Genomic DNA, 15,074 nt, shown 5'->3' with positions numbered 1-15,074 from the left:
GCCGGCAGCAGCTGACCCACTCAGCTAACACTCCCTATACCAGCCCCGCACAGGGCCTCTTGGCACCTCGTCCACCTCGGGGATTATTTGGATTGGCAGTTCCAGTCCAGAGTCGTGGTGTGTGAGCTGAACCACACACTGACAAATGCATTTGGTGGCTGTGCTGTGATGTAAAGAAATAGTTGGATGCAGTTTCTTACAAACATGTACAAACCCATCAATTATGAAATTAAGTACATTATTTATTCCATCGGTCCATTATTTTAATATAGTAGTGTGTGTCTTTCTCTGTGTACGTGTATGTTACATGTTTTTGCCCAATCAGATGTCAGATTCTATGTGTTGCCGTGTTAATCTACTCTGACCAGGGCCTTCAGAACCAGTAGTGCTGTCCCATGTCACATACGCACAATGAGCAATGGGGCTGTTTCTTTAACCAATCAGATTTCATATTTGCCTTACAAGGCCAGCTGGCTGGCCCACATCAACATCGTTCCGTCCTCTGATTGGCTGATCATAGTAAAACTGTTCAACAAGCTACGCCCATAATCGCTGACTGAGGAGGAGCAATTGACATCTGTGGTGATTATATACATTTTACATAAAAGGTTTTATATTTTTGCATTATTATTATTAGATAAATATTGATTGTGAACTGCTCCAGATGATGTTGTTGTGTAGATCTTTGGGGTTGTCTGAACCCTTCATTCTATTTATGCTTGTTACATTTGGCTGAGTGCCAACTTTAGTACTGCCAATCACTGGTGGAAATTATATTATACTGTATATTAAATGTATTATTTATGTGTGTTTATATATATATATATATATATATATATATATATATATATATATATATACACTTGTGGAGGACAGGAAGTGACAGGGGTTTAGAGTTGAGTTTTAGCTTGGAGTGGATCAAGGCAGCAACAGTAGTGCTATTACTACTACGATTATTATTGTGATGATTACTATGTTATTATTATTGTGCTTGTTGTGAGATAATGCAAACCTGCAATAAAAGCCTGGTGTTCTGGCAGTCTAGCCTGATGCTTATGTGCCTCACCAAACATTACAGTAACATTACTTACACCTACTGACCAGTGTAGAATATTATATAGTTTCATGTTTTTCAATGCATCCTCTGAATGCCTTATATTTGTATTTTACTTTGTTTAGCCAGTCCTTGGCACAATTCCAGCGCCTTCCAGTATATTATAGCAGCAAAATGATGGCGAGCAATACAATGCAATAAAATACAGGAAGCCACAAACACAACCAACCAATGTGTGTCAAGGATCAGCTTAAAAGAAACACCACCTGGGTTAGCCTGTGTAGTTGCCTAATAGCCTGTTGACCTGAGTAAGACATTAGACAGCCTTGAGACACTTCAATTCAACTGTAACCCGAGCCATGTGTTCTATAGAATATCGGTGCCCGATTAACTTAATTAACTTTTCATAAAGAGTTATTTCCTCCACTGTGGTGACATGCATACTGGATTATTTATATTATGTAATATAATAGTATTTTAATAATAATACAAATAAAAAAAAAAAAAAGCTGGAAGCGCAACAATGTGGGGGATTGAGTCTAAAAAGCACTCTTTTGACAGAGAAAAAATAACACAAGATCTTTTTTTTTTTTTAACTAAAAACAACTCATATTAAAGTCACTATTATTATTTTTTATTGGCCAACATTTGAAAAATTTTACATTTTGTAAAAATGTATATAACTAACGATGGGGTTTCAATATTTTTGAGCGTTAATCTCTTTATAAAGCAAAAGGATTCCACTTACAAATGGCCAAGAGTCAATCCAATTTGAAAACAGTTGGCAGTCTCCTGTTTAAAACCTTAAGAAAAGATTACAGATGGGCCATTGCGTGCATATTCGGAATGCATTGACTTAAAAGCATCACTCTGGAACTATCTGCCTAAGTGTTTCTGTCAGAGTTACACAGCGGCCAATTAATTGCGGGTCTTTACAATATGGTGCAGAGCTGTTCAGGGAATCAGCTATAAACCCCCTAAAGCCAAGCAACAGTGCAGGCGACCAACCTTTAACTAAACACAAGTGTGAAGATTAGGATTACTCCGCTTAAAGCAGAGAAAAGCAACCTGCCGAGTGGCAATGTTGAATAAAAATGTAAACATTGTCGAGGGTTAGATTATGTTAATGCTGAATTTCAAAATGTGTGTCATACCTAGCAGACTTTTACACTGCACAATATGCACAGTTCACAGCAGTTGCCTCTAAAGTGTAGCAAATCCCTATCACACATGATCGATGAGTGTGTTGCCATGTAAACAGACACATGCACACCACCCCTGTACACACACAGGGAGCTTGATTTTGAAAGGGTCTTTAATCACACCTAAGCTATTGACTGATCAATGACAGATATGAGAAACAACCGAGGAATGCTAACAGGACTACACTGCCTTTTATCAGTTTCTTTATTTTGGCCCATTTTTATCACAGATTATATTTCACTCAGTGTTAACAGGCTGAAAGTCCCACTCAGGTATTAATTAAAATCTAAATACAAAATATTGATTGATACATTATCAGGGCATAGCAGTTGGTCCACAGGCTATTGATCCAGTCTGTGATTTATTATCATATTTAAGAAAAATCATTTCGTGTGATAATACGGCGTAATGGATTTTTAGCGAGAGGTGTAATTCTCTCTCTTTTTTGAATTGTCCTTGTTATGTGTATGGTGTAGCTGATTTCTCAATTTCATTTAAAGATCACTGATATCCTTGGTCTTGCTCCTCTTTGAGCCCCCTTTCAACCTCGCCTGGCCTGTGAGGGAGGAGTGAAGCTTTTGTAATATACCACTCTTGTCACTGGGAATAATGGGTGTTGGGATTACCTCTTTAATCACAACAAAGATTAACAGATGGCATGAGAACAGTTATTAGCAAACATCTTGCACTCATCAAATCAATAAGGCGATTTGTAATCAGGATGTTGGTGCAAGCGGAGGCGAGGCCGCTCCAAGTGAAAGATACTGGCAATCAGAGGCTACTATGTCCCAATTACCTCTCCACAAAATAGGTGTTCTTCCTCCACTGGCTGGTGCTGCTCCAAAACACGCAGCAGATCGACATGAGACAAACACAGCAAAATACTCCATGTGTAACCTGTGTTAGCTTGGCATCAAGATAGAATTTCATGTTAGGGGTCTTGAAAATGGTCTTGAAAAAGAGGTGCCAAATGTCTACACATGCCACCTTTCACTATAAGACATCTTGAGTTAGTTGTATGGTTACCGTTATCGGAACGATGAGGAATAAGCTGATCTATATACAAGTAGTACACTTCCCAGCACATATGGTAGATTGTTGGGGTTGGTGGCATGCAATATAAGCAAACTACTGTGTAACTGCATTAATTGTGATACACTTAACATAAATGCAATGGAACCTCAGTTAGCGTCTGTGAGGTTAGCATGTTTTTCAGTTAACGTCCAAAATTTACGTCACAATTTTGCATTCTTCGGTTAGCTTACAATAAGGCGTGCATCTTGTCATGTTATTAACACTGCCTGAGACCAACTTTATTCTTAATGTATTGTTTTATTATCAGAAAGCGTCCTTCCAAGTTAGCATCCTTTTAGCTAGCTTACAGAAAGTCTGCTACGTTACATCGCTCGTCTAGGATGTCATCAGCGGTTGACTCTCAAAAATGTTTACACCAAACACGTTTTTATAGTTTTGTAATTATAGTTTTACATGCAAACAATTCTAAATGCATATAAATGCCAAATGAAAGGGCTAAATGAACACTGTACTTACTTTTGCCTTCATTAAAGACGTGACAGTTCTCAAAGACACAATGTGGCAGCAAGTCAACCACCACCACTACTATCCTTCCTGTTTTGCCATGAGTTATTTCTTTTATCCAACAGTGTTTCTCAGCGTTTTTGTCAAAATTATGACACTTGGAACTTTCTTTGGTACCATTTTTGTTTTTTTAATAAGAGAAACACTATTTAATTCAAGAAACAATTTATGGCAAAGCAGGAAGGTCGTGGTGGTTGATCTCACTCCCACATCTTTGGGAATAACACGTCAAGAATCACGCCTTCAATGAAGGTAAAAGTAACATTGAATGTCCATTTATCTCTTTCAGTCATCATTTGTATGTATTTATATGCATTTTGTTTTGGCTTTCTGCAACGGATTAATTGGCTTTACATTATTTCTTATGGGAAAAATAGATTTGGTTAGCATCCGTTTTGGTTTGCGTCGGACCTTCTGGAACGGATTAATGACTCTGATTAAGGTTGCAATGTATTATAACAAATTCTCATATATGCAGACACATATCGTGAGTGTATGTGTGTCAGTAATCCATCTATTTAGTATGCTGCTTATCCTCACCAGGGTCACGGGGTATGCTGGAGCCTATCCCAGCTGACTTTGGGCGAGAGGCGGAGTACACTCTGGACTGGTCGCCAGCCAATCGCAGGGCACATATAGACAAACAACCATTCACACTCACAACCAAGAGTCACCAATAAACCTAAAATGCATGTTTTTGGAATGTGGGAGGAAACCGGAGTGCGTGAGTAATTCTTGTAGGTATGTCGGTGCTTGACCAGAGATGCATTTATGGGTGACCAGAAGGATTTTGTATTCAATCCAGGATGAGACGCGGAGCCAGTGCAGGGATTTTAGGGTGGGGGTGATGTGTTGATATTTCCTGATGTTCATTGGGATTCTGCTTCGGATGTATTGTAATGTATGGATGTCCTTGCCGGGGCGGTCCCAATGAAGAGGCTGTTACAATAGACCAGTCTTGAGGAGATAAAGTCATGGACAAGTTTCTCTGCAAGTGTCATAAGGGGATGGAGTGTGAAGATACTTTGTAGATGGTAAAATGTGGTCTTGCACAGATGTTTTATGTGATTGTTAGAAGACAGCTGTGGGTTGAACAGTCAAGTTTGGTGACTGTGGAGGAGATGGTGATGACCTGGCCATTGAAGGTGAACTGGGATATAGGAGCGGAGAGGATCTAGTGAGGGGTGCCAGCAAGAACTGCCTTGGTTTTGCTGCTGTTTAGCTGGAGGAAGTTGTTGTTCATCCATGCCTTTATCTCCTCAGGCATGTGGTGAGATGAGTCAGAGCTAAAGAGCGGCTTGGGATAGTTTTTATGTATAGTTGTGTGTCATCAGCATAGCAGTGGAAGGACAACCCAAGCTCGTTGATGACATGGCCGATGGGTAGCATGTAAGTGGTGAACAGTATAGGGTCGGGACCGACCCTTGCGGAACACCACATGTGACAGGGAACAGCCTGGACTTGCATCTTCCCAGTAAAACACATTCCGTCCTGCCAGACAGGTAGGACTGGAACCACTGCACTGCAGTTCAGGACAGTCCAACAGTGTTGTGGAGGCGGTTGAGAAGGATGGTATGGTCCACTGTGTCAAAGGCCGCTGTCGAGAAGAGCAAGTAGGGTTGGTGATCCCTGCTGTCTCCTGTAGGTCATTCATCATCCATGCTTTGGGCTTGCTTTTGAGAGAAAGCCTGACTGGAACTTATCAAACCAATTGTTTCGCTTGAGATGGTTCTGAAGTTTTCACAATATTACTGATGGACAAAATTGTTGGCAGTCTTCGGTTAAAGAAAGAAAACTTGAAAGTGACAAAAGTAATAACATATATATTTTTTTAATACTGAAAATTAAGTCATGAAAATAACATTTTGTGGACTTTTGGACTGAGAAAAAACTAGAGCTTGCAAGTCACATCAGCTCTATACAAAAATGAAGCATTCAAAAGAAACTAACACTGTACAACTTTGCAACTTTCAAGCCTGTCTGCTAAGTGTCAGAAAGCTTGGTCTCAGTTTCAGATAAAGGGTCCTGTAACAGGCTAATGACCCAAAAAACACAACTAAAAACGCCAAAGAATGGGTAAGAACAAAGGATCTTCCTGAAGTCGCCTTCATTAATCATCCTATTGAACATGCTTGCAACTTGCAGTCTGGAGAAGGCACCCTTCACACCTTAGTGCAGAAGTCTCTTTGAGAGTTTTTGGAATTGCTTGAATGCAGTGATTTGCTCAAAAGGTTGTGCAAAGACATACTAAGGTAAGGGTATCCAGTGTTTCCTACAGGACTAATCTATTTGTGTTTGTGGTGGTGGGGTGAGGTAGTGGGGATAGATTTAATTTGTCCGTGCTGCGCGCTTACGGAGGTTCTCTGCACACCTCCACACCTCGCCTTTCACGGCATGTCTCGATCTCAGCTGCTGTGGCTGTGTATTTGATTACCAAGTAAGCATCAGGTAGCGGCAAATGTATTCTGTGGCGGTCCAAATTTAAATTGTGGCTGGCCGCCATGGATAAATGGGAAACACTGGTATCATCAATTTTGTCCAGGTTTGCTTTTTAATGATCCTGTTGGACCACAATTTAAACGCAATGTCTGAGTTTCATTTGCTAATTTGCAGAAGCAATTTTATTGTTCTTTTTGTCGTTTAGAAGTTATTGCAGTGACTATTGCGACTTTTCTTTCTGTATCAATAGGATACCAACACTTTTGTCCACATTTATGCCATCCCAGGACCGTAGCACTTACTAAATGTCATGCCCCACCTTGTTTGCATTGTTCACATCCACAAAGACCAAAATCAAAAAATCGAAATCTGACCAAAACTAGAGAAGCACTCGGAGAGCACAGACCTTGCCCAAAGTGACATACAGTAGTTCCCCCCATGTTTTCACACCAAAACAATAATCCGACATTATTTTGGATCAGTCTTTGATATGTTGTAAAAACCTGTTGGAAACTTGTCCTGTATTTTTTTTTCCAAGTGCTCTGACCATTTTCTGTGGATTTATGTGCACAAATGCCGAAAATTGTCCTATCTCGCAATGTTAGAGAATCCTTTAAAAAATTCCTGGATGGAGACGATGATCCTGATAACCCCCAAAATATTGATTGATTGATTGATTGATTGATTGATTTATTTCATTTTTTTTATTATTATTTTTTCACCCCCAAAATTTATCCAGTTCTTCCCCTTCTCATTTCCGACAATTCCTGAAAATTTCATCCAAATCTATTCAAAACTTTGACTTAGAAAGTTATTTTGAACACAAACAAACAAACAAACAAACAAACAAACAAATAAACACTGGCAAAACATGACCTCCGTGTTGCGCTTGCGCTTGCCGGAGGTAAGTAATGCAATGGAATACTGTGTACCATAACAAAAGATGCTTACACAATTGTTGCCCACACTGTTACACGGACACATTAATGAGAGCAAATATGTAGTAGGAGAGACACGCTGAAGAGTTGCCACTACCTTAGATTTCCATAGACTTCTGTCAAGATGCAGTGTATATAGAATCTATACAGATAATGCATACCCTACATCTTCACACGTACAGAAACAGAGCTCTCCACTGTCAGTGAGTCAGTGAGCTATGCACTTACCAGGATTAAGGAAGGCAAACAGTGCCAAAAACAATGACAGTATAAAGTAACTGATGCTGTTTAAAAATGCAAAGGCCTCTATTGAACAGACTGCGTGGCACACATATCACAGGGCCGCAGATCCTAGCAGTCCACTGCTCTCAAGAGCATGCATATGGTGGCAAGCTGAGCTACAGTGTAAACCTAATAGTGAAGTGTTTTATCTGTGTTTTTGCTAATATTAGTAATAAAACACATCCAAAGACATTCATCCAATCACATATTTTAGAGTAAATGCAAGTAGATATCCCTCCCATCAAACACACACACAGGGGCACACACAGTCACTTGTCTAGTGGCTAATATCTTTCCAAGGTCAAACCCAACAAGGAATTCCAATGAGATTAAGTGTCATCAGTGCGGCTTTAGCCCTTTTCTGCTCTTTGTTCTTGGAAATGGCATTAAAGTCACAGATGACCTCGGCCTTGAAGCCATAAAAGACTTTCCTTTCTGATGAGGGTCACACTTGATATGTGATGTATTTGATACAGAGCATCTGATCATCAAACCATCATCAAATGAATTAAGAACGTAGTTTCTCTTTTAATTGACAAATGTGTTAACTATGTATTAAGCATATCCATGTGTCCTGCAGTGCCGTTTCTTTGCAGGAAATATACAGGTCACAAATATGTTAACTGTAAATAAATACAGTGTAGTGTTGAAAATGGAATCATATCCATACTTGGATGTTTAGACATACAGTGGAACCAGTGGAACCACAGTTAGCGTTGGTTAACGTCAAAAATTGACGCCACAATTTTTCCTCGGTTTGCGTCCATTTTCCCGTTAGCATACAATATGGCTCTTGTTGTGTTATTTATACACTGTGTGAGTCCAGCTGTTTTCTTAATGTATTTTTCTATCACAAAAAGTCCTTTCTCGTTAGTATCCCATTGGCTAGCTTAGTGGTCGGCAACCCTCGACTCTGGCATCGCATGCGGCTCTTCAGCTTCCTTGTTGCAGCTTCCACACCGAGCTCTGTGATTTTATTTTTAACACTGAAGCAGAGGAAACGTGCATTTTCGAAATTATGTCACATTAATGTACCACCACTGCGTTCTGACTGCTGATTGGAAGAGCAAGGGAAGGGGGAGGCCAGTGTGTTCAGTCAGTGAGACACGAAAAAGACGTCTCGAGTGTGCGCTACCCCCGTGGTAAGCTATCTATAACCATGAATGCGTTACTAAAAAGAAAATTATCCAAAGAAAATACAGAGTTTAATTCTGAATGGACATATTCCTTTGCCCTCACTGCCAATGACTCTGGGTTACCCACCCAATGTGCTTGATATGTGGCGAGAAATTAGCAAACAGCAGAAAATGTAACGTTGCCATTTTCAAAACAAGCACTCAGCTGTTTCTGAAAGTTACCCAACTGCAAATGGCCGTAAGGGAGCAATTTTGGAACTGCTACGGAGGGTTGAGTACAGCAAACATACTTTCAAGAAGTGGATGAAGGCTCCAAACACCAACTACAGTTGCGAATGTTTTGACTGCGCCGGACAGCGTAAGAATGGGGAAGCCGTTCACAGATGGAGAATACATGAAAGAATCGTTCATAAAATATCACAGCATCTATTTTCCAAATTTAAAAAACAAACAAGAAATTATTCTGAAAATGAAAGAAATGCCTTTCTCTGCAAAGGCAATCAAGGGCAGAACCAATAGAAAGGCAACAAACATCACCAGTAGGCAAATTGACGACATTAATTCAGCACAAGCATATTTAATTGCCTGTGATGAGTCACTTCTGTTCGTTGAATTCTGTCGTTGTAACAGGTACAATTTAAAAAAAATTTCTTGACTGGAAGAGGAGGCAAAATGGTTCTTTTGATGCTAAAGGTTGTTCACCACTGATTTGCTAAACAAAATGGCAACCGGAATCGGAAGTTACGTCACCCGTCTAACTCAAAAATGTTAACACAAAACACGTTTTTATAGTTTTACAAATATGGATTTACATGCATAAAACAATTCTAAATGCATATAAATGATGAATGGTAGGGATAACCTTACCTAACCTTGCCTTCATGGAAGACGTGACTGTTCCCAAAGACACGATATGGCAGCGAGATCAACCACCGCCACCTTTCTTATTTCAGTCGCGTCAAGAATCACGTCTAAACCTTAAATGTTAATGTATCCCTTTCATTCATTATTTATATGTATTTATATTCATTTTGAACCGTTTTCCACATGTAAAACTATAATTGTAAAACTACAAAAATGTGTTATGCGTTAACTTTTTTAGCTTTCTGGAACGGATGAATTGGATTTATATTATTTCTTAGGGGAAAAATTGATTCGGTGTACGTCCGTTTCGTTTAGAGTCGGACCTTCTGCAAAGAATTAATGACCATAACCAAGGTTCCACTGTAATTACAATATTTGAAGATGTTTTAATGTTTCTACATGCACATATTCATGATTGGTCACAATTGTGTTGAGCCAAGTCTGTGCTCCTTTTATTTATCAAACAGCTTCCAGCAGTTGGTCATTCTTGGTTATTTCTGTCACAATATACAATACTTTTTCCTCTTCCTCTTCTTTATCAATATACAAAGACAACATCAAAGATAAATGCTCCTGTGAGTTGCCGCTGATTTGAACTTGCCAGACACTGATCTTGCTTCAAGATCATTACAGAATTTGAGATTTCAGTGGGGCTTATCACCTTATTGAAAAGCACTGGCCTTGTAAATGTGTCTGGCAGAATTTGGTGTGCTGCTTTTCACACTAAATTTGACACTCTGGTCTTCGGTGGCACCAATGAGCATTTTGTCATCTCCTCTCAAGTGCCAACTCAATGTCCAATTACGCTGCACTTCTAATTTAATTACAGTAGCAGAAGAAATAGGTTGATTCAATTCATTTCCATTAGCTCTGATTGGACCAGTCAGATCAAATCTTGCTCATCTCAAGGTGGGAGTTGCCTGTCACGTTTTATTTGCACTGAGATTTTTAAGTCCAATTTCTATTATTCACAGAAGAGACAGTAGGAGATTATGACGCTCATCTCCTGATCTTTTACTCATCTTAGGTCATCTTAAAGCCCACCGCCCTCAGGACATACACTATCACACAAAAGTGAGTACATCCTCATGTTTCAACAACCATTTTTTATCATGGTATATCTTCCCACGGGACAATACTACTGAAATGAAACTTGGATATGCTTTAGAGTAGTCTGTGTACAGTTTGTATAGCGGTATAGATTTTCTATTCACTGACAATAACTTAAAACACAGCCACCATTGTCTAAATAATTGTCAAGTGAATAGCAAGATAGTGTAATTGTGGATTTCCTGCAGTCAAGAACAGTGGTGGTGGTGACATCATGGTTTGGGGCTGCGTGAGTGCTGCCGGCACTGGGAAATTGCTGTTTAATGAGGGAAACATGAACACCAGCATGTACTGAGACATTCTTAGTATGAAGCCCTCCTTTTGGACACTGGGTTGTGTGGCCCAAGCACACCTAAAAAATGACAAGTGCCTTGCTGACGACGCTGAAGGCGAAGGTGATAAAGTATATGTGGAGGAACACAAAGCTTCAAATTGCATTTGATTGACTGTAACTACTATCACGTTTTTTTTTTAACAATATAGTAATTAATAAATCATGCTGTTTCGTGGTTGAATATGGCCTGTTAGTAAAAAAAAAAAAAAAAAAAAAAAAGAGTATGCATATTTAAGCAAAATGTTAAGTATGTTTTGCCTAAACAAATAATTTTCAAGCATGGAAATGGCTAAATGAACTAAAATACACATGTAGGGTATTAACTAGACCGATTGTGATATACAGTATTCTACACTGGTCACTAGGCGTCAGTAATGTTACTATAATGGTCAGTGAGACACACAAGCATCAGACTCGATTGCCAGAACAACAGGCTTTTATTGCAGGTTTGAATTATCACAACAGGCACAATGTTAATAACAATATAATCACCCTAATAACAATAATCCTAATAATAACACAGGCTAAAGTTGCGATTGTAATCCGGCTGAACCTCAACTCTGAACCCCCGACATCACTTCCTGTCCCCAAGTCCGGAATGCATTTATTGCAACACACACCAGCACGTGTTTCATTTATGTGGCTTATTTTCACTGCTTACGTCGACTATATTGGGTAATATCAGTGTAAAGATGACTATATGGGTGTTGTTTAATGTCTAACGGACTTTAATCATGTTAAAAACCCATATTTAGAAAGTCATAAACAGGTTTTCTATTCTGTAATTGCGAAAATATTCCATTTATAAAGATGGAATCTTACTTTGCGGATATTCACTTATACTGGAACCAATTAGCTACAATAAACGAGGGATTACTGTATTTCCAACCAGTAGATGACTCCAAGGAATAATATTAGCGTTTGAAATGCCCTGTACCACTGTACATTATAGCTGGTTTGTGCATGCCCACTGGTGTGCAAATAGGTGACAGCCACCCCCCAAGCCAATTTTAAGTCAATATAAATGTTTTAATATACACATCAAATGCACTGAGAGTTCATTTACAGTAGAAGGACATGCATAAGCATGTTTTTATTATTATCTGTTGAATTTATTACATTTGAATTTATTTAAATTATGCTTAGCAAAATCAATTTGCTATTCATGGTAAAACAGCCAATGTACTCCACAGCAGTGGTTCCCAAACTTTTCACAGACAGATGGTACCCTCAGACATTTGACCTGAAGCCATGTACCCCCTACTCACTCTACTCGTACAGTATATTGGAACACCAACATAAATGAAATCTTTAAGAATAAACACACTTAATGCACAGCGTAATCATCAAACGTACTTATTTGCACAAAGAGCAATGAACAACTTAATGCGCTGTCTCCTTCCTACTTCCTGCTTCGTGCTCTTTGCGCTGTGACGGCGCTCTGAGGTGTCCAATAGCACTCGTCATTGTGAGGTTTAGGCCCTCAATTTTTATATTTTTATCACACGCATTAAATGCGTACCCCACTTTGGGAAACCAGGCTGTACAGCATCTTAATAAATTACAATATAATGCTAAGGTTATTTTGATTTCAGGTGTTCAATTCAAACTGAGACCAGTTAAAGGTTTGGGAAGTTTTTGCAGTTGTTTTGCTGATCATAGTGCGAAACTGTACTTTACATTATTTAACTTGTTGACAGTTTTATGAGATTTGTTTTTTTTTAATTACCTGTAAGGTATAATCAACAAAATTATCAAGAAATTAAGATGACATATTTCACTGTGTGTAGTGAATCTGTAGAATATAAAGGCTTCACTTTTTGACTTGAATACTGAATACTTGAATACTTGTTGCTAGGCAGAATTAATTGGGCTCACTCACATTTGCCCCATAGAACAATTAAAAAAAAAAACGCCCAGGACAGACACACACTTTGGAAATGATTCCAAAAACCTCACTATAAAAGTTAAGAGACTTCCATACTATTTACAGTATCTACAATCATTTTGCAGTTAAACAGCAGCTTTGTATTCCAGATAAACTGATATCTGCTGGATCTGGTGGAGCACTCCTTCCCCTGCCCCTGGATTGATGTAGCTACAGTAGCCATGCAAATAACATATCATCTGAATAAATGGCTGCATCATAAACTATTCAATTACATAATTATATATCTTATGATATGATGGAGCTCAATTATAATATTCCAGAAGCAGACTCTGCTCTCTGATTGGTGCAGGTTGACTCAGCACTATATGTCACAAGCTGCCATAGGCTGCTGGTGCACTGTGTGTGCGTGCGTGTGTGCGAGTGTGTGTGTGGATGCCTCATACGCACACACCTAGACGTCAAACATGCATGTCAACTGCCTTAGCGTCCATCTGCAAGCTGGCAAAAATAATAATAATAAAAAAAGATTCATCATTTACCTTTTCTGTCTTCTTCACGGTCCCGGTGTCACAAGTGTGTGTGTACGTCCACAGTGGAGGAGAGACGACGCGCACTGCAGGCGCCAAAGAGAGAAAAGTTGTAAAAGAAGTGAGCCGGTGCAGATAGAGGCTCAAAGTAGACCTTTTTTGCCTAGATCTCTACGCTTCCTAAGAGTGTGAAAATGGGTAAAAATGTTTGTTTGGGTGATTACACGTTCTTTCCTCTCTCTCTCTCCCTCTCTCTCTGGCGTTCCTCTCCTCCATTTGCCCCCCACCCCCCCCAACCCGAGTGCAGGCTTGATGGTTGCATGGGGCTCCGGCTGCGCTGCAATCTATTTTAAGCTTATAAAGGCATATAAAACGTCATTGCAATAAAACAAATAATAATCACTTGTAATGAAAAATAATAATCACAATAATGACTCTGAAAGAATTATCGCCCAAATATTTGGCAATCCTCACCCCAGTGCACCTCCTCCCTCCAGTCTTGAATGCGTGTGGACGTACGTGTGGCCCCCCACTCTTTAGATGAAATGATCTTCATTCCTTCCGCCTTTTGTGAAGATATTGATGATGATGATGGCCAAGTGGACAGTTTGATTTTTGTGTTATAAAGAATCAATTTTACAGGGGGGTGGGGGGGTGATAAAGGACTTGAGCCACTCTGGCTATTCATCATAAGTCTGTAGCAAGCAGATAGGTCCAAAGAAATGATATTGCTCTAAAGAGTGTGTCTCCTTATCTCTCAGTAGCAGGGGAGAGGAGGACAAGCCGATCGATACAGGAGCCGCCGTGGACTCCTTGCAATTATCAATAGCTGATTTTGTCTTCCTGGGGCTGCATCTATTAATGGCAGATAATAACATAGAGGCTTTGGGTGTAACTTCTACAGGGATGATGGAAGGAGTCAAAAGGGGGGAAAAGAAAAGTTTGCTCTGGACGACCTTGTTGCCAACACATTCGTCTCTCATGAGGTGGAGACAGTGGAAGTTAAATAGTATGTGTGTGTGGGTGTGGGTGTGTGTGCGTGTATGTGTGTGTGTGTGTGTGTGTGTGTCTGTGTGCGCGCGCGCGCGTGTCAGTCATTCAGCCCCCACTATGAATGAAAAGGGTCAACTTGTTTAATCGGAGTTTTTTTTCTAGGGAGCTCATATGAATATAAGCGAGTGTTACACTATATAATGGTGGCAACAATACATAATGGTGATTAGAAGACCTGAAATCAGGAAATTGTGAATGGAAATAATTACCATCGCAAAATCAATGAAACACATTGGTATTTTTTGCTTCAGAGCAACATTTTAGTCATTCGCCTTCATTGGCTCGCTGCAATATATTGTTTTACTATAAGAACCAAAATGCCATTATTGCGCAACATTTATTTTACATGTATTATTTGTATGCTCTCTGAGATGTGGCAGTGGAAAAAGTTAAAAAGGAATGAAATACAACCCAAGTGATATGAACGTGCACAATGCTCATATATCTATCACAGTGAAGTGAACATAAAACATCACGAAATCATCGCTTTATCGCATAAAAATACTTATATATACTGTATATAAATGCTTATAAATATGTATACATATATATGTATGTATGTATATATAGTCAATAAAACAGTGTTTGACAGCTTGACAAGCGCAGAGTGGTAGGATGTGTCCGGGTATTGTTGTGGGATGGGA

General features: G+C 39.3%; 1 long non-coding RNA gene across 1 annotated transcript in view; it reads right to left on the bottom strand.

Moving 5' to 3' along the window:
* The window catches only part of LOC129185703 (uncharacterized), a 43,667-nt gene extending 30,049 nt beyond the window's left edge, over nucleotides 1-13,618 (bottom strand). The window contains exon 1 of the long non-coding RNA XR_008572118.1: nucleotides 13,390-13,618. This is a non-coding gene — a long non-coding RNA (uncharacterized LOC129185703). The remainder of the gene's footprint in view (nucleotides 1-13,389) is intronic.
* Nucleotides 13,619-15,074: the final 1,456 nt, after the last annotated feature.

Source organism: Dunckerocampus dactyliophorus, chromosome 7 (assembly GCF_027744805.1).
Source record: "Dunckerocampus dactyliophorus isolate RoL2022-P2 chromosome 7, RoL_Ddac_1.1, whole genome shotgun sequence".
In the NCBI taxonomy this organism is placed as follows: Eukaryota; Metazoa; Chordata; class Actinopteri; order Syngnathiformes; family Syngnathidae; genus Dunckerocampus; species Dunckerocampus dactyliophorus.
This window is presented reverse-complemented; position numbering and strand designations above follow the sequence as displayed.